This window comes from Cotesia glomerata, linkage group LG10 (assembly GCF_020080835.1).
Source record: "Cotesia glomerata isolate CgM1 linkage group LG10, MPM_Cglom_v2.3, whole genome shotgun sequence".
Classification (NCBI taxonomy): Eukaryota; Metazoa; Arthropoda; class Insecta; order Hymenoptera; family Braconidae; genus Cotesia; species Cotesia glomerata.
The window spans coordinates 9,572,201-9,593,322 of NC_058167.1; the positions used below are offsets into that span (position 1 = coordinate 9,572,201).

The 21,122-nt window shown below is 29.9% G+C and overlaps 1 protein-coding gene across 2 annotated transcripts in view; it reads left to right on the forward strand.

Annotated features, from left to right (window-relative positions):
• The window catches only part of LOC123272749, a 146,754-nt gene that overhangs the window by 11,551 nt on the left and 114,081 nt on the right, over positions 1 to 21,122 (forward strand). The gene's annotated exons all lie outside the window — the stretch shown is intronic.

The window sequence follows — 21,122 nt, forward strand, 5'->3', positions numbered from 1 at the left end:
CATTTATAAATTTTTTAATTTTACTTATTAAAAATAAATTTGCCTACCAAATTGATGAAAAATTTTATTTATGAATAGAAAATACTTGAATATAAATATTTTTAAGAAAAAATACTTGAAATTAAGGTCTAAAAGTTATAAAAAATGCAGCAATATTAAAAAAAATTAAGTATAAAAATTTTGCAGTTACTGTGTTTTAAAATTGGGTAGCCGACCTGGATTACACTAATTGTAATCTGGATTATATTCATTGTAATCTGGATTAAACTAGCTACTATCTGAAATTTTTTTTCACTCAGTATAATCTGGGATGATATCCAGTGTCATCTTGTTCTTTCCGTGTACAGTTTATGTGACCATATATAACCAGATTATTCCCTATAAGATCATACAAGAAAACTTTTTCATAAAATACCTTATTTTTAAAAGTTTCCAATCCACAAGCGAGAGAAATCTCAACCATGCGCCGCCTAGCGGTCAATTTCAAAACTAAAATTAAAAAATTTGCCTAAATTTACTTTTCAACGATTAAAAATTAATTTTTAAACATTTTTGAACAGAAATATATTGACATATCTGAAAAAAGTATTATGATAACTTTATTATATAAAAATTAAATTTTACATAAGAAAAAAATTGGCCGTAGAAAATCTTTGACATACACTTAATTAAAAAGGTAAAATCATTCATCCAGAAGAATTACTTTTCTTTGAATAAAAAATGTTACAAATAAATTGTCCTTTAGCTTGTTCACCCCTTTCAGAACTAAACGAGCGTATCTATTTATTTAATATCACCGAGTAGCGAAAGTAAATAAACAGAAGAATCGGAGTTTTATCCTGCTCGATAATTCAAAGGAACGGAATATTAGATAATGCATGAATAATTCAAGGATCATTGTTATCTTATTTGTTGTGCTATTATACTGGGTTCTACTGGACCTATTGATAGTGTGCAGTGACCCAAATAATTATAGAAAATCGATGGTTATTTTAAAAAATTCAATAATATAATACAATTTTACAACTGGAGGACACTTGAGATTCGAGTGCTCGGAAACTCTGATTCTCGATATGCTGCCATAATTTATATAATAAGTCTCGAGTAAAACTAGCGAATTTATCGACAAGGCACTAGAAAAAAGCAGCCTGCGAATAATGAAACAAACTTACCGGCAAAAGGAGTAGAATTGATGAAAAGAGAGGAAATTTATGTAGGAAGTATTTTTTAAGATAATGAACAAGAGAGACTTATTAGGAAAACTTTTCTAAAGCTTGCGTAGTTCGGTTTTAAAAAACTCGGAAAAGTAATGGCTGCGGGTTACGCTAACGAGCCACGGACGACTTCAGCAAGAATCTGATTGGAAAACTCTCCACTCCTCTCCCTTCTCTGCTCAAAAAAGTTGTTTTTTGTTGGAAGTAACATAAAACTGTTGAGAAAATTATATCCGGGTTGAGATCCTCGAGATTTTTCTTCGTAGCTTCTTGAAGAGGCAGGCAACCAGATTTTTCTTTGATGGTTTTCAGCCAATTGAGAATGCAAGAGGCTATGCGGGCACCACCAGACGGGTTTTGGTCTCGGTGCTTTTTAATATGGATGTGGATATTTTAGCTAGGGAATTTTTATACCAGGTTAATAAAAGGAGAGGAGAAAAAAGGCGAGACGTTTCCTTAACTTTGGCGTCCTGATCATTCGTCTTCGATCACTTTATTTTATAGTGAGGAATACTCGTGTGGAAATCGCGAGATTAGATATCCAAAGCGCGTTGCATTCTTTCCAAAGAAAAATAACTTCAAAATGAAAAAGAGCTTTCTTTTGATGATAGAGTCCTTTGAGTTCTAAGACGCCAGGATTTTACTTAAAATCCAATCTCTAGCAGACCATTATTCACTCGTGTCAGTCATAGATAGAGTGTATTAAACTTTTATTCTTTTACGGTGCATTCATGAGAATTTTTTGAAGGAATATTATTGTGATGAATGGTAAAATTTGAGGGGGAGGTTTTTTGGAGTTTTTGGGGAAAAAAGTAAGTAATTTCTTAGACATGGAAAAAATTTAAAAAAAATTTTCATTTAGGATTTTTTAAATGAAACTAATTTGACGAATTGAAAAATTTCAGTTTTAATTAATACATTTTTAAATAATTTATTTTATTCATTTATTTATTTATTGCAAAAGAATGTCCTATATGGGTGATTCTCTGTAAGGACGTCTTAAATCTGTACAAAATTGTCCGACCAAATTATTTTTGATTTTATTAGAAAAAAAATTAACAAGGGCTACAAAACTATCAGCTTAATCATAATAAATAAACAGCTGAATTAATTTTTGCTTTTTCGATATTTGTGTATCTTTTGCCATATAACATCACAGAGGACTGCTTGCCAGGGGACTGTTTTCTTTTATCAAATTGAGAAAAATCAAGCTAACTATTTCAATGCATTCAACTTTTCAAGTTCTCAATGAATGTTTACATTAATTAGAATAATATTAAGACTTATGGATCCAATTTTATAAATAAAATATAAATAAAAATAGCTGCCAGGGGACTGAGTTTTGAAGTGGCCCAGACACATATTTCCAGCACAAACGGTGCTTTGACACTAAATGAAATGGCAACAAAGGGCTAACAGCCCTATGGCTATTAACTCAAGGCTAGTTAGATCTTTATAAACCTTACAAAAGGTAAAATAACACGCTGGACTTTTTTTTTGGCTTTGAACTTCTGGCAGGGGACTGATCTTAAAATACCTGGGACAAACTTTGGTTTAATGAATTTAATGAAACAAATTAATTTTCTGTATTTTTTATTGAAGAAGATTGTTAGTTAACTAATTAAGTTTATAAACATTATGGATCAAATTATATATTATTGACGAATAACTTAAAATTTAATCTTAAAGTTTTAATTTTGGGAATGGGACAGCCCAGGGAACTGACATTTCGGTGGTTTACAAATTTATTGCAAAAAAACCAAAATTTATTTCATTTTAGTTTTCAATGCTCCAAATAGAAATGTTTTTTTACTTTCGTAATCAATTTTTTTTAGTAACAAAATAACAAATTTTGTTATTATATATGTCGGAAAAGCATTATTAGGGGCGTTAGTACAGTCCATTGGATTTGGTTATTCAATTATTTATTAATTTAGAATAATTAAAATATACGCTAACTTGTATAAACAATACTACGATTAATTATCCAAATATAATTAATATACAAGGTAAAAGCGCTGGGGAATGAGACCGAGAACGAATCCGGGGTCAGCAGGATGTATGCGGTCTTTACTTGATCAATGCTCAACGAGAACTACTGTTCCAAGTACCCTAAGTGCTTATTCACTCAAAAATATTTCGACAGCCCTCATTGTCTGTCGATATTTCTAACTATATACTTTTTACTTCTATCCTGTGACCTCGGCTACGTTTGGTGACCATTGTCACTCCGGACTCAAGCCCATCGCCATAACCATAAAAATTATAATCGGCTTAAGTTATAAATAATTATTAAATATTCTATGCTTTACAATTTTGCTTGAAACTAACAGACAAACTAAAATATTGGGAATTTCCCTATCTCTAGGAAAACCCAGCTCGATATTATCTCCGACATATATATATATATATATATATATCAGCAGTATACATCAATAGTAACAATAAAATATTTTAAATGATATTTGAATTTAATATAAATATATATAATGAAAATGAAGCTAAAAATAAAAATAAAAATAAAAATAAAATTGGTGATATTGTGAATGTATTAGTTGTTTAGTATTGTATTTTCGATATTTGTTATGAAAGTAGACATTGAATCTTCGAAGAAGTTGGTCCTGGCAGTGTTCGTTGACTAGATTAGCTATCCTGTTCTTTGGACCATGGTAAACATAGCATTTTGTTGTCTTTATTACGTCCAACAATCTATGATGTCTTAAGCTTTGTAAATTAATTAAAATTCATCAAAATTAACTAAAATTCATCAAAACGAATTAAAATCAATTAAAACTGATAATTTCTCTAAAAATAATATTTATTTAATGCCGTAAGATAGACGGCGGAGTTCCTAGGGTCCACCTTTACAAGCATGGAATGTGAGTGTATTCCATATACAGAAAAAAAAAATTACTTGAATCAAGTAAATAATTTTAAAGAACTTAATTTTCTTGATTTGAGTAGAAAAATTCTTAAACTAAGAAATTTTTCTTGAATTAAGGTAGTTCCTAGCCTATAGTTTATGCTACTGCTGTCTCTTTCATTCGCTAGTGTCGCCTCTCTTACGGGCTATCGCTCACTTACTTCCACGCATGACTTTATTTGTTTACTTTACTAGTTTATCAATGATTTCTCAAAAACTATGTGGTAGGGAATTCCAGAATTTTGTAGGGTAATTATACATGTATTAATCTAAGTAATGTTAGTTTTTCGTGAAATTCTCAAAATTTCTTCAATACAAAAATAATAAAACTTCGCGGTTTTCTCTCTCTTTTTCCATACCGTCTGTGTAAAAATGCCATTTTCAATTGCAATTATCTTCGGTTAGACGCACGCATAAAACGATTTTGTTGAAATAACAAAAGATGGGATAACTGAAAAATTTGTTCTGGTAACAAATGAGTGTAATTATAGCAACAAATCCATTAGTTGCATTAACAAAATGTTTTAAGTTGTACTAATAAACCAATTTGCTAATTCACAAAATCAATTTGTTGCCCTAACAAAATCATTTTGTTGCTGTCACAAAATGACTTTGTTGCTGTTATAAAATGATTTTGTTGCAATAACAAAACTAATTTGTTGCTAAAATATTTTCCAAATCAGCTATCGCTGATTATAGCATATTTTTAAATTATGTATTCTCTTGATTACTTAAACAAATTGTCTTTGTTACTCCAATAAATTCTCTTTGTTATTTTAATAGAATAATTTTGCTGTTTCAACAAAAAAATTTGTTACACCAACTAAAGTATTTTGTCGAATCAACTTAAAGATTTTGCTATTGTATCAAAACTGTTTTGTTGTTATAACATATCAATAACTTTGTTATAACCTGAATTTTATTATTTTAATTCATTATTTGTTATCCCTATGTTAACAAATTCATTTGTTACCACAACATAACTTAGGTTATCTTAACAAAATTTTTTTCTGCGTGCGTGGTAAATCGTCTCTAAATTTTAACAGCGTTTGTATTATGTATTTAAATACTTCTATACGGAGTTAGGGAGATTTCTTGAATTTTTGCTTTTTGGGCCTAACTACCTTAAGTAAATTTTACTTGATTAAAGAATTTTTCGTCTTGATTCAAAACAATGAAACTTTTCAAAATTATTTTCTTGGTTCAAGAATTTTTCTCTTGATTCAATTTAATTTTTTTTTCTGTTTACACTGTACATGCTTGTAAATTAATTAAAATTCATCAAAATGAATTAAAATTAATAATTTCTCTAAAAATAATTTTTTTTTTTGACAGTCTTATTTTGACAGCTTTTTTAATGTAATTTTAGTATTTTTTTAATTAAATTTGTAAAAATTCAAATTTTTATTTTTTTTTATTCTAAATTGTAATTTTTTAAGTGTTTTTTTTTTGTTTATAACAAAAGAATATTTAAAAATTTTTATTTTTTTTTCTAGCGTAACTTTATCTACTAAAAAAAAAAAATTATTTTATTCTAGAGAAAAAATTATTAAAAAAAATTTTATTGTCTTAAATGATGTAAAAAATTTTTTAAACTAACAAATTTATCTCGGTTTAAAAATATTTTTATTCAAAATATAGAAAATTTTAAAAAGAATTTATACTTACCATTTCCTGGCTAAAAATTCCATTCTTTAAATCAAGTAATTTTTCCATCACTCTAAGTTCATATTTATTCAAAAACTAAAAGAAAAAACTAAGTAAAATAAGTAAAAGAATGAGAAAAAATCCATAAGACATTGAGATAAGCTCAAGCTCGCTGTAAAAGAATATAAGAAGAAAAAAAAACCTAAAAGCTGAGGACTCGCGTGTGAAGTTGACTGGTATGGCTCTTTCAAGTGACGTTGCCTTCGAGAATAATGGAAAGCCGGTACTCTGTACTCTATATCAGCCGGGGTAGGCATGTATATTTCGCACAATAGTGAGGTCTAAATGCGAGGCAGGCTGAAGGGTTTCGCGTGTTCCGTTGTTAGGTCTTAGTTACCTTCTCGACATATATGAACACACGTAAGAGTGTGTGTGTGGTAGGCGGCGAGGCCCGTTCCCGATATAACATTTAACGAGCTAAGGCAGCAAGAAAGAAGGCCCGACACCTGCCGGCTTGGTGTCTCTCACCGTGACAGGTGCATCGAACACAATTCCACTTAGTCTTCTCCGGCACGTGCGCCCGAGTAATATCAACTAAACGTGAATATTTCGGATTTCAGTAATGGTAAGAGAAAAGCCGGGTACCAGATGCACCCAAAAATTTTCAAGGATCTTACATTTCTACGTGTCTGCAGTTTAATAATCTCCATCAAGCAGATGCTCTGGTTATTATGACACACTCATGGAGGCTGCTTTCGATATTTTTAGGTTTCACTTTTCCTTTCACTGAATTCTTTTTTAATGTATGTCAAGTCCTAAAACTTTTGAAGGAATAAATTATCTAGGCGAAAAACTTGGACCTTTATTTTGTTCAATTTTATTCTAAACAATTTTATTTTTCAACGGAAGAAATAAAAATAATTTTTTTTTATCAATGAACATGTCAAACTATTTCATATAACGAGTAACTAGCAACCTTGCAGTCACTATGTAACTGCTGTGACTTGTGAACTATAAATGAATAAAATTTTGCTTTATTAAATAGTGACTTTTGTTAAATTGTACACTGAGAGAAAAGTGCATAGTTAACTGAATCATAACATCACAATTATGAAGATATAGTTTTCTGAACTTTTAACTTGTGTGTGTATGTATGTGAATCGCTTATAACTTTTGAACGACTAAACCGATCGGAACCAACCAAACGGCGTTCTAAAGAGTTCCCTCAAACTTAGATTTCCTGAGAATTTAAACTGATTCAGACCGATAGATTTTGAGAAATTTTGAAAAATCTCAAAAAACATAAGAAAAAATCATTTTTGAAAGTGGTTTTTTTGGAATAACTTTTAAACGGCTCGATCGAACAACTCCAAAAACTAATCCGCCCTTAACCTTGAAAAACCAAGTCGATCACCGCTAATCCGGTCAAAATCGGTTGATTCGTTCGAGAGATAGCGTGAACGAAAGAAAACCGAAAAAAGTGTTTTTTTCACATAACTTCGATATTTCTTATCGGATCGTTTTTGATGAAATAAAATAATTTTTAGAGCTTAAAAACTGGTAGTATAAATATATATATAATATAGAAATATATGAAAAATAATGTGGATACTCAAATAAAAAGTCTCGATGAGTGTAACATCGGGATAAGCTTGTATCTTTAAAAATGTCAATATTTCACAAGAAACGGAGTCATTTCTTAATTATTGATATTAACGATATAAGCTCATCCTGATGTTACACTTATCATGAGCTTTCATTTGAATACCCATATGCATTTTCATATATTTTTCATATATACATACGATATATATAAATATATGAAAAATTGATGTGGGTACTTAAATGAAAGGTCTTGATGAGCGTAACATCAGGATGAGCTTATATCTTTAGAAGTTTCAATAGTTCACAAGATACATGATCATTTCTAAATTATTGATATTTTTGAAGATATAAGCTCATTCTGATGTTACACTCATCATGAGCTTTCATTTGAATACCCATATGCATTTTCATATATTTTTTATATACATATATATAATATATATAAATATATGAAAAATTGATGTGGGTACTCAAATGAAAGGTCTTGATGAGTGTAATATCGAGATGAGCTTATATCTTTAAAAATGTCAACAGTTCACAAGAAACAAGGTCATTTCTTAATTATGTATCTAGAAATAGAGAATTTTTGAATACTGCCCAAATACTAATCATCATAAATTGACTATCGGTGAGAATGATATGAAACCTTGAAAAGGCACAAATTCAAGTCAAGAATTTTCCAACGATATCAAATTTAACCATAAAAACCTATTTTATCATATAAATACATTGGCCACAAAATTTTGCTCATTCTCTTAATAATATAGATTATAAGAAGACTTTAAAACTTTAGGATATTATTGTCAAAAATGAAGTTTATTAAATTTAAACTAATTAAAAATATTTTTGATAAATTTTTTCACTGTTTTTTATTATTTTTTTAATTAATTTTTTTAAAGCAATTTAATTGTAACTATAAAAAAAATACTGATTGAAGCAAACACTCATTGTTCCAACAAGTTTATAAACAATCGAAAAAAAACAAAGCTGTCACCAAAACAATAATTAGATTTGTTTCCGACATCCCGAGCTGATATAAAGCTTCAGACGTTCTCAAAACGGCGATTAACTGAATAAATCGTTAACAAACGATCTTTAGGCAAAAACCGAGCCTACAAAGACACTGCATAGTCGGATGGTTAAGGCCATTAAGTAGTATGAATAGAGTAGCGATGAATTAATGAATAACAAGTAGTGTGTCGCCGTACTTCAGAACTCGGATTACTGAATTAAAGCTGCTGTTTTAGTTTTATTCCTGTTTCTGTTTTTATCCACTCGTTTATCCGAAGCTCTTTATGCGAAGCTCACTGTATTATATCCCTCGAGTTGATCTGGGTCACGAAAACGACAGGTGACCTAACCGCCAGATAACACCCACTTCTAATCTACAAACTGGATTTCCCTCGATTACGTTGTACCTTGATTCCTCTAGATGACAGTTAATTTCTGGCGAATCAACTCGTCAACATCCTATTTTACAACTTTTAACGATACACTCTCGGATAGTTTTCTCGAAATTGCCTCATGCTTGACCTATTTTTCTCTTTTGGTCATTATTATCTCGATTGCGCAATTTGGAGAATTTTTTTTTCACACAAAAAAAAGTAAACCGTAATAAATAATAGTCGATTTATAATAAGTAATGATCAGCTGCTAAAAATTACCATTTCAAACAATAAAATCGTGATTTTACTATTCACTTTATAATATTTATCATTTAAACGCTATAATTTATTCTTTAAATGGAAGAAAATACTATTTCAAACAGTAATATTCGCTATGTGAATGTCGAAAATGTTAAAGTATAATAATTAAGAATTTTAACTTTGATATTTATCATTTCGTATCTAAAAAATGATCGTATGATACGTAAAAAGTTTGGAAAATCCAAAAGTGCACGCCTCATAACGCTCATTCATTTTTTAAGAAAAAAATTAGTTGTGTAATTGATTAAAAAAAAAAATTATAACTAAGTAATTTCTTACAGAGTATTTTTTATTTTTTTTTTAAATATCGGCAACCTTTTTTCTTGTCATATGCGCACGCAGTCTAAAAAAATCTAGCATGATCAAGTGGTGCCATAGTTTTCACGTGACAAATAAGAAAAGTTCGTTTGGCTTTGTACGGTTGTATTGTAGTGAATTTTAATAAAAATTCAATTTAAAAAAAAATACGTAAACTAGGCCACTGATATGAAATACGGATCCAGTTCATCGAATTCTTAAACTAATAAAAAAGGTCCGGTCTTGAAATATCAATTTGTTCGGGAGTAATCGTTGGTACATCCAAAATGGGGTGACATCTGGACGTCCACGTAAAATTTTTTTCAAAACGTTTTTTTTTTCAAAACAGCAACATGAAATGACTTTAGAAAGTAAAAGATGGTTTAATTTAAGTGTTTTTTCGGTGTACATCTAGTTATATCATTGTATAAGTATAATATGGTTGTGATAGAAGCATTTAAAGATCACAAAATTGCTTGACCTTGACGAGTCGAGTATAAAGCACAACCTCACGCGCTTCGCGCTATGAGGCGTGCAAAAGTATAAAACAAAGTTACTAAATTTCTAATACAAGCAAGGTCAATATTTACAAAGTAAAATGGTAAATTTTAAACGCAATGCTAAAAATCAAACTATAATTATTGACTTGCTTGGACTGATAAAATGTATATTTTTAGAGTAGAATTTTTACTGTTTCAAGGGTTAAATTCTCCCAGAGTGAGAACCCCTTCTCCTCATCTGAGTTCCCCTTCTCCTCATAGTATGCACTATACAGGGTGTCCCAGAAGTAACGGACGCCATTGTAGCATCTGACGAAAAAAATAATTCTGAGACGAAAAGTCCTTAGCCATTTTTTAATTAGACGCATAGATAATTAATTATTAATTAAAGTAACGTCGCTTTATGTGTTAGAGAGAGAGCGTCAGTGTCCAGTAGAGTATGTGGCAAACAAAGACACAACTAACTGTATGACTAACTAGCTACTATAGTTAACGTAGTCACACATATTTACTTACACATTCACACGTGCAAGCGTCTTCGTTTGGAACGCACTTGACTGGACACTGGTGCTCTCTCTTTAACGCATAAAAGGACATTATTTTAATTAATAATTAATTATCTATGCGTCTGATTAAAAAATGGCTAAGGACTTTTCGTCTCAGAATTATTTTTTTTTTATCAGATGCTACAATGGCGTCCGTTACTTCTGGGACACTCTGTATATTGAAATGGCAATTGTTACTGTGTGAAACTGTAATTTTTTAAGGAGGTTCGAGCAAATCTAATGTAAAAAATAATTCCAACTTTGAGCTTTGAAATTAAGTATACGTATAAATAAATACGTCATTTATTTAATCCCAAAATTTTAAAAAGATTCACCGTTTAGTTACTTAGATATTAAATTTAAAAAATCACATATTTTATCTCCTTATACACGGGCTCTTATGGCGGACAAACTTTTGTCGAGACTTTAATTATTTTTTTCAACATTAACCTCCCAACTTTAACGGATAAAAAACTATACACAAGAAACTTGGATTATTGCAAAATATAAAAACAATTCAATAATAATACATTACCGATATAATTTTTGAAATATTTAAAGTCAAATTTTATGTTTGTAATTCGTTTATCGTCAGCCATTTATTCGAATAAAGATTTGACAACATCGCGTCAACAGCTGAGAAAAAAGAAAAGGATAGAAATATAGTTACAGAGAGAGAAATGTTTAACTCACACACTCATCCACGTCTCTGTTATAGGTATAATCAAGCGCGCTATTGCCAAATCTGTTTATTCCGGCAAGTAATAAATACGAAAGTCATTTTATTACTTTACTATATTAAGTAAGTAAAAATCATAAATTATTAAATTGGTTAAATTATTTTAAATTAAAATAAAGAATTTTGACGAATATATAGGAAGACTAAAATTTAAAAAAAATTTTAACATTATTTTGACTCATTAGTTACGCTCGAACTTCCTTAAGATGACAGAGTCGTTATTTACTATAGTGACAGCTACTAATCACTTATTTTCGATATTAAATTATAAATTGTGGCTTTTTCACTTTCTACATTGTTCTGTAATATTAATATTTTTGCCACCCTAATGTCCGCTGTACTGTTTAAAACTATAAAAATTAACAGGAATCCGAGTAAATTTTACAGTTTACTTTTTTCCGTGCACGATTTACCGACGAAAAATTTTTTTTACGATTTACATCCGCTAGAAGGCGTGGTAAAAAGTATCGATGCGCCATTTTGAGAATAAATTTTCTGGGCCAAAATGGTAGATCGCTGAAACTTTTTTTTTTATCAAAAAATTTTCTTTATTGCAAATAATTATTTTATAAAATTTTGTTTTTTTTAGTACAGAAAGTTTATAGGAATTTTTTTTATTTTTTACGACAAAAAAGTTTAAGAACATTATATCACGTAAAATAATTAGAGTGTAAGTGATACGAAGATATAAAATAGGGGCTGCGCTGTCGAGACAAACATAAAAAAGATAGCCGTGTAACAATAGGGCGAAAAAATGTTTAAAAGTGTTTTCCCTCCCAGATAAAACCCTTACAATTCGTTGGATTTTTCTGTCAGTTCCACGTCAAATTACACGGGTGCTCTCGCTATCTCTTCCAAGGTTAGGATTTTTCAACTATTTTCAGAGTAATTTTTTCGCATCAGTTAGTGTACAATTTTAGTGAAATTTACAAATAAGTGATTAAAAAAAAAAAAATAGGCTGGTGAATAATTAAAAATATTTCGTTGAATAATTTTCAGCTTGATCGAGATGAATGTGTTTTTGGTTGAATTGACAGTATTGATGAGCTTCAATAATTCCCAGTCGATAAAATTGATTAATTTTTGGGTGATTGAGTTCTCTATTAATTGCTAAAATTATATTCAATTGTGTTTAAATTGTAAACGAGCTTAATTTTATTGCAAGAATGAAGAATGGAGAATTATTTGAGGGACATTTATCATTTAAGAGTTTCTGGAGATTGAAGGACTTGTCAATAGTTAATTTTAGAAGAAACTAATCGAAATTTATTTTATTTTCTTTCCCGCTTCACAGCATTATTTATATTTGTAAAAATACTTGCCGTAAGATGGACGGTGTGGCTTAATGTATATAGAATAAGCGAAAGGAAATTTAGTATAGACCGGATAGCTCAAATGGTAGAGTAGCCGACATGTCTTCGGAAGGTTCTGGGTTCGAATCCCAGTCCGAGCTATCTAATAATTTTTTCTCGCATATTCTATAAACTCACATTAAGATGATCCTCTCCACATTCCTTTCTCAATCCTTCCCTACCAATATCCTGTTACGTGAATGTGGAACGCTTCACGTAATAATTACCGTAACTCCTATTCTTTCCCGCTTCACAGCATTATTTATATTTGTAAAAATGTGGAACGCTTCACGATTTTGCGTATCATCCAGACTACAAAATACAAAGAATAGAATACCCCTTAAAGATCGACTGAAGAATTGACTCAATTTTGGAAGATGAATTTTTTAAATTACAAGTGAAATGTATTTTAACCCTCTGAAATTTTAATTTTAGTTTTTAAAATATCCGAAATATGCCACGAATGGAAAATCCAAGATCATTAAATCTGAAATTCACTCCTCATTATAAATTAAACGTCAGGTAAATTCAAAGATCCAAAATCTCCAATTACGGTGAACGTCACACCATTTCTTCGTTTAGAGAAATAATAAACTAATTTGCTTTCAACAAAAACGCAGACGCAGTAAAATCCGAGTTTGGAGTTAGTGGATTTTCCTCTCGGAGCTGGCTGGGAATTAGGATGGAGTTTAGTTAGAGAAGAGGGTTGATAAAACTAGAAAAGGGATTGGACGCGTGGACTTTTGAAGTTTATTTTCCGAGTGTGATGAGAAGCTTAAGCTCTTCGAAAGCAGATACTACACACTACACACTGCCGTTATATACTTTCGTGCTTTCTACCCTTATAAACTCACCCCAGCATCTCCGGAGATAAAAAAAACAGCCTTAAAATATCTAATTAAGCTCAATGAGCCCAATGAGCCGTAACTTGAGCCTCAATTCAACTCTTCGTTCATATAATACATGACCTACTAACTAAAGCTTAATGACTTTTGTATTCTTCATAATTCATTTCAAACTCTCAAGAAGTTCTCAAGAGCCGAGAAAAAATTTTTCTTTTCTTATATTCCAGATTTCTAACTTTAGAAAGCACTTCAGTCGTTAAAAACTAATTATTTAAAGATTTTACACGGCCCATCTTACCCCGCTAACTGATTTTTGCACTCTGACCTATGAATACCAGGGTTGCCAGATGCAGCGACTTATTGCCATTTAGGCTACTTTTAACAAGGCTCGGCGACTAAAATGTTATTGAAGGCGACTCGTCGCCGATAGGCGACTTTTGAAATTAAACAACAGAACGAAAATTTTTTTTTTATTATTTTTATAAAAATTAATAAAGACTACGAAGAATTTTATCACAGTTTTTATGTTTCATGAATACTACTTAAAATTTAGACATGTTTATGTTAATTTAAATATTTGTGGAATAATTTTAATAAGCTTTGTGATGATTTTCAGTTCAAAACGTATAATTGTACACTTTTAGAATGAGAAAGATAATAATTTAATTTAATGCCGATGACTGATTACCTGAGTGATTTAATCACAACATTACTATTGAAAGTATATATAATATTAGGCTGTCCGTTATTTACCAATTTGGTTTTTGACTTAGCAGCGCCCCTAAAATTTTTAGTTCGTGATCTAGGGGAAGGACGGGCAAAACGGATATGTTAATTTGAAAATGAAATAACAAATATATATTACAATCATATCCATTCTTAACTTTGGCTAATAATTTTTGGGTAATTGAAGTTTATAATTAAAGTAAAATAAAAATAATAACAAAGAAATTCTTCTTCGAAATTAAAAAAAAAGTCAACATTATCCGTTTTGCCCTACCAGGGCGGGCAAAATGAATACTCAGGTCGCATAAAACGAATACTGATTGAAAATACATTTCAATCAAAACAATCGTCGCAAAAATATCAACCGCGTCCTGAATATGAAGAAAAAAAATCAAATCTGCATCGTCCTTAACAACATTAAACTAAGTACTGTATACTTACGATTTAAAATTTTTTTTTTCCTAAATTTCAATATTTATAAAAAAAAAATTCCCACAAGTATGCAAAACCAATGCTTTATCGATAACGGTAAGTGTAGTTACATAATAGATTGATAGATTGCTGTCTAAAATGTTTCTATCGACCGACCAGCGATTTAAAACGATTATTCATTTTACCCACCCTCTCCGTCTTGCCCGTCCGTCCCCTAATAAAAAATATCAGACCCATATAAGCCCTTAATATTGATATTAAACCGTACCACAAAGACGATACATTTCCCATTTAAATAATTTTGGGTTTTGGCACGTTTTACAATTAATTTTTTTGTTTCTATGCCAGTCCATATATGGCACTGGTAAACAAGTATTTTTGTAGAAAATTGAACGTTCTATACATAGAAACAAAAAACGTACCAGAACCCCATGTTATTTAAATGAGAAATGTATCGTCTTTGTGGCACGGTTCAATATCAATATTAAGACCTTATACGGGTCTGATATTTTTTATTAGGTCACGAACTAAAAATCTAATGCGCACTGCAAAGTCAAAAACCAAATTGGTAAATAACGGACACCCTAATATATCATATGAGTTAATTTATCTAAACTAATTTTATGATGAAAATTTCACTTCATAAAATTTACTTGAATTTTGTATTCTAACTTATAATTTTGTTTAACGATAATAATTTTATAATTCTCAATAAACCAGATTTGAAAAAAAAATTTTATTTGAATCCGTATATCCGCACAAAGTTTATTCCGCACTGATAAAAGAATTTGTTTATAGTTAAAAATATTTGTTGATATTTAATAAATCATTTATAAGAGACCACTTTTTAGCCCTTAACAAATATTTCTTAGTATTTAAAAAGATTTATTAATATTTAATAAATGAATATCAGATTTATTAAATACAAACAAATCACTTTAAATACTAAAAAATATTTGTTTAATACTAAAAAGTGGTCTTTAATAAATGATTTATTAAATATTAAAAAATATTTTTAACTATAAACAAATCCTTTTATAAATGCGGATGTACGGAAAGTCTATAATTCGGGAAAAAATAAAGTTGTTAAAAAAATTTTTTTTCACCTCTTCTGAACTATACTCTCTGCACGGAAAAAAGTAGACTAAAATTCACTCGGATTCCGGTTAGTTTTTATAATTTCAAACAGTACAGCGGACATCGGGGTAGCAAAAATATAAATATTACAGAACGTAACGTAGAAATTGTAAAAGCCACAATTTATAATTTAATATTGAAAATAATTGATTAGTAGCTGTCACTATAGTAAATAACCACTCTGTTATCTTAAAAAATTACAGTATCAAGCAGTAAAAATTGCCGTTTTCATATATAGTCCATTCAATGAGGAGAAGGGGAACTCAGATGAAAGAGAAGGGGGTTTCACTCTAGGAGAATTTAACATTTCGATACTGCCATTCTAATACGTCGTATCCCACAAAATTTGACAAATTGACTTTTTTTGAAAAATGAAATCATAACAATATTATGCAAGTCATATCAAAATTTTAAAGGTCAAATAGTTTAATAACTATTTTTAAATAAATATTTTCATCTGTCGAACCCCATTTAATCAATGTTCAAAATTAATCGTTTTTACCGTCTGCTGAAAAATTTTCTAAATGTGGGATACGACGTATTAGAATGGCAGTATCGATTTGAAACAATAAAAATTCGAATCTTAAAATATACATTTTACCAGTCCAACCAAGTCAATAATTATAGTTTGATTTTTAGCGTTGCGTTTAAAATTTACCATTTCACTTTGTAAATGTTGACGTTGCTTGTATTAAAAATCTGAACAAAAACAGTTTCACTGTAAAAAAATCGCGCCGAGTCCACGTTCATAAAACTATTAAGAAAAAAAAATTTGTTTTTTTCTTTACAAAAAGATATAAAATTAAAAAATTAAAAAATCCAAGTAACCGATATGATTGTTTATGATTTTCGGAAACTAAGAAAAATTTTGTTGTAAATTTAAAAATTAAAAAAAAAATTTTGTAACGTATTTAGTGTGCGCGGTTGCAAAATATTTTAATACTTTTAATGAAATTCGTAAAATCTATTTACTAGACTTTAAAAAAATTGAAATACACAATGACGCACACCAAGTACGTTCCAAAAATTTTTTTAAAATTTTTAAATTTACAACAAAATTTTTTTTAATTTCCGAAAATCATAAACAATCATATCGGTTACTTGGATTTTTAATTTTTAATTTTTATATCTCTTTGTAAAGAAAAACAAATTTTTTTTTCTTAATAGTTTTATGAACGTGGACTTGGCGCGATTTTTTTACAGTGAAACTGTTTTTGTTCAGATTTTAGTATTTTTTGTAATTATAATAAAAATTTACAATTGATACCAACTTAAATCTCGCGTTAGCTGCATTTTTTATAGCAAACTATCCTCTTGAAGCTAGTTTATGTAAAAATAATTCCAACGCACCCTGGCGGGTGTAGATGCAAGCTGTGAAATATCTTTTTTTAACTGTAGTTTCCCATCTAATGAAGGATTACTATGCATTCTCGAATTATTTAGTCTGTGGCAGATCACTTTGCCCATCGAAAAAAAGTCAGGATCGAAATTTTTGCTCTGCTATAGTTTGTGCTGATTAAATTTAGTAATTTCAAGTAGATTAATTGTTATAAGTGAATATAATTAATTAATAACAGTAAAATAAAGTATGAATTACTGTTATAATATACAATTTAGGAAAAAAAGTATCGTGGAATTAAATAAAATTTTGTAACCTCAAAATACCGTTCTGCTTACAGTAAACATAGTCGGTAGTCTGGCGCTCCGTTGACAACGGATTTGAACGGAACTTGGCGCCAGATTCTACCGAATCTGTGGATTTAGTAACTTTATTTTATATTTTTTACATATCATGCGATCATTTTTTAGGTACGAAATGATAAATATCAAAGTTAAAATTCTTAATTATTATATAATAATTATTGTGTAAAAAAAATTTATTCCTAAGGGATGCCTCAGGAATCCCGCATCAGGAACGTCCCGCTCGTGAGACGGATAGGAACTATGAACGGAAGATTGACGGGACATATTAAAATATTGAAAGTAGCCGAACGAGTCTTGAAAACCTGAAAATGATCTACGAGAAAATTCAGAGTAGTTTCAGGTGTTTTTTCGGAATATAAAAAATTATAAAAGTGCCGCGGAAATTCCTGCAAATAACCTGAGGCTAAGTTTAGGATAGTTTTAAGTACTTTTGCGGAATACAAAAGTAATAATAGCACCACTGAAATCCCTATAAATGGCCTAAGGGCTAATTCAAGTCCTGCAAATGGTGTTTCAGGTTCTTTTTCAGAATATAAAAAATTATAGAAGTGCCGCTGAAATTCCTACAAATAACTCTAAGTAAAATTGAGGATAGTTACCGGTTCATCTCTGGTATAAATAAAAATAACTTAAGTTATAATTTTACCGACACTTTTATAATTTTTTATAGTCCGAAGAAAAACCCGAAACTCCTTTAAATTATCCCACAGGTCATTTCCAGGTTTTTCAACGGTACTTTTATCATTTTTGTATCCCGCAAAAGAACCTGAAACTCCCCTAAATTATCCCCGAGATCATCTGCAAGAATGGTAGCGGTACTTTACTTATTTTTTTTATACTACAGATGAACCGGCAACTATCCTGAATTTTTCTTCAGGTCATTTACAGGACTTTCAGCGGTACTTCTATAATTTCTTATATTCCGAAGAAGAACCTGAAACTTCCTTTAATTATTCCACAGGTCATTTGCAGGACTTTCAGCGGTACTTTTATCGTTTTTGTATCTCGCAAAAGAACCTGAAACTACCTCGAATTAGTCCTTTGGTCATTTACAGGGATTTCAGCGGTGCTATTATTAATTTTGTATTCTGCAAAATTATTTGAAACTATCCTAAACTCAACCTCAGGTTATTTGCAGGAATTTCCGCGGCACTTTTATAATTTTTTATATTCTGAAGAAAAACCTGAAACTACCCTGAATTATCTCGTAGATCATTTTTAGGTTTTCAAGGCTTTTTCGGCTACTTCCGATATTTTAATATGTCCCGTCAATCGTCCGCTCATAGTTCCTGTCCGTCTCACGAGCGGGACGTTCCTGATGCGGGATTCCTGAGGCATCCCTTAGGAATAAATTTTTTTTACACGGGATACTTCAACATTTTCGACATTTACATAGCAAATATTACTGTTTGAAATAGTATTTTCTCCCATATAAAGTATAAATTGTAGCATTTGAATGATAAATATTATAAAGTGATTAGTAAAATCACGATTTTACTGTTTGAAATGCTAATCTTTAGCAGTTGATCATTACTTATTTTAAATCGACTATTATTTATTACAGTTTACTTTTTTCCGTGTGTAGCACCGGTGAAAAATTTCTTTATTTCCCGTGCTCTAAAGGGACTTTGACCGCAAATTTAGATCAAATAAATTTGCTCATATGTCAGAACGAGATCAAAGTTATTGACCAGACAAACAAACGTCACTGGCAATTAATCGTTCGGCAGTGAACAGTGAACATCTAAGTGGATATCTGAATCAAAGGATCAATGACTATGAGTTATAAGAACATTTTCTGGCTTATGAAGTTTAGTTTCAGCCAATTACGGGGCAGAGTTACCTCTGGCAATCATGTTCGAATCCTCAGGAGATTTTGCACCTAATGCACTGGATTCTTCGATCGAGGTTATAACGAGTTTCGGTAATTACTGTATCCCCTGGAGGTTAAATTAAAAGTACTTGTTACAACTACTTTTATAGCATTTCTACGACAAACGTCACTTTAGTTTCACTGAAAGTTTGCGTTATTTTTTCCGATATTGATCATCTCGGTTAATGATCAGTTGGTGATTGGGTTTTTTAATTTAAAAGTATTACTTGAGAAAAATGAGGAATTATTAAAAAAGTTTAAACTTTTAAGTGATCGTTGGTAGGTGATTGGAAATAGTCTATGGCTACAATCTATAGCGTGTAAGTATGTAAGGTAGTTCGGTTGAATGATGATTAAATTAATAGACCTTTGTTTGTGACTTTCCGAATAGAAACTTTTCGAGGATTTATTATTGAAGAAATCCAATCGGTTTATATGGAGTGGAAGTTACGCAGGCTACAGACATTTTGTAATATCCTCTATTTTATTTGATCTAATGCTATTGAACTTTAGGAAATTGATTTATTGTTATGTTATAATAGAGATGACATCATCGAAAAAGGAAGTGTTATACTCAGCAATTTTTTTTAAAAGTTTTTTCATATTTTTTTTTAAAGCTTCGCACTTTTTAAGTATTGATTTTTGAGGTCAAAATTTTATTATCTTAAAATATTATTTGACAAAGTTAAATTAAAATCTTTAAATTTATATTAATAAAAGGAGAGCCGGTTTTTTTGTCCGGTTATACTGCGAAAACTATTGAACCGATCGGAATAATACTTATACCATAAGATGCAGTGTGTTTCGGAAAAGGTTTTAGTATATGATATGTTGGTGATTACTTATCCGGAAGCTATATTTTTTTGACTTAGAAATAATGAATTTTTATTGTAACTAAATTTATTCTATTCGATTGTCATTTATTTCAAATAAATTTTTTAATTCTACACGGAGAGAAAAATACGGAAATCATTCCAAAAATTTGAATGATATGTTTTCCTATACCATTTTAGGAGCGATTACTTAAATTATGGGAATTGTACTCATAATTTTTGGGAAATGTTACTATAATTATGGGAATGGTTCCTATAATTATAGGAACGATACCTATAATTATACACTGATAGAAGGATTTAGTACGGAGTACTAAACTGATTTAGTAACAAAATTTTTATTCATTTATTTAGGAGAAACCAATATTTTGTACCCATCAATATTATTTGTTACAGTTTAATAAATGATTTCTTTGTATGAACAAAGCCTTATTACATGGAAATAAATATTTAGTTCTACTAAATAATATTTAGTAACAGGTACTAAATATTTCTTTGGCAAGTATTGTCGGTAGGTGGCTATGCTTTAATTCCAATGTTTATGTGATGCATAACCTATTAACTAACTTAGATTATTTTATTCAGCACGATTTTGGGAGATTTATTAAACCTTTAAAAACACACATACTCTCAATAAATATCCTCTATTTATGTCTTTCCTCAGTGGAGTTTAGTTTAAATTTTTTAATTTGTCTATTATTGATGTGTTAAAAGCTTGTTCAATTTTTAATTTTACAAATGTCTCAAACGAAAAAATATAATTTATTTATTTATTCAATTTAAATGCCAAGGCAAGAGCCAAATGGCAAAATTATACATAGTGTGATTAAAGTACATGTAAAACTATAAACATAGTCATCATCTAAATATAAATATAAAAAAAATATAAACCACCATGAAAACCACTCATAGATTTGAGCAATAAAGTTTTGTACATATCAGTTTATCTATAAAATATGTAGAGTGAATGCAGTCTTTGGTTACTATGTCTCTCTGAGTTCAAGGTCGTAGAAGAATTCAAATGCTTTGGATTTAAATGCCTCA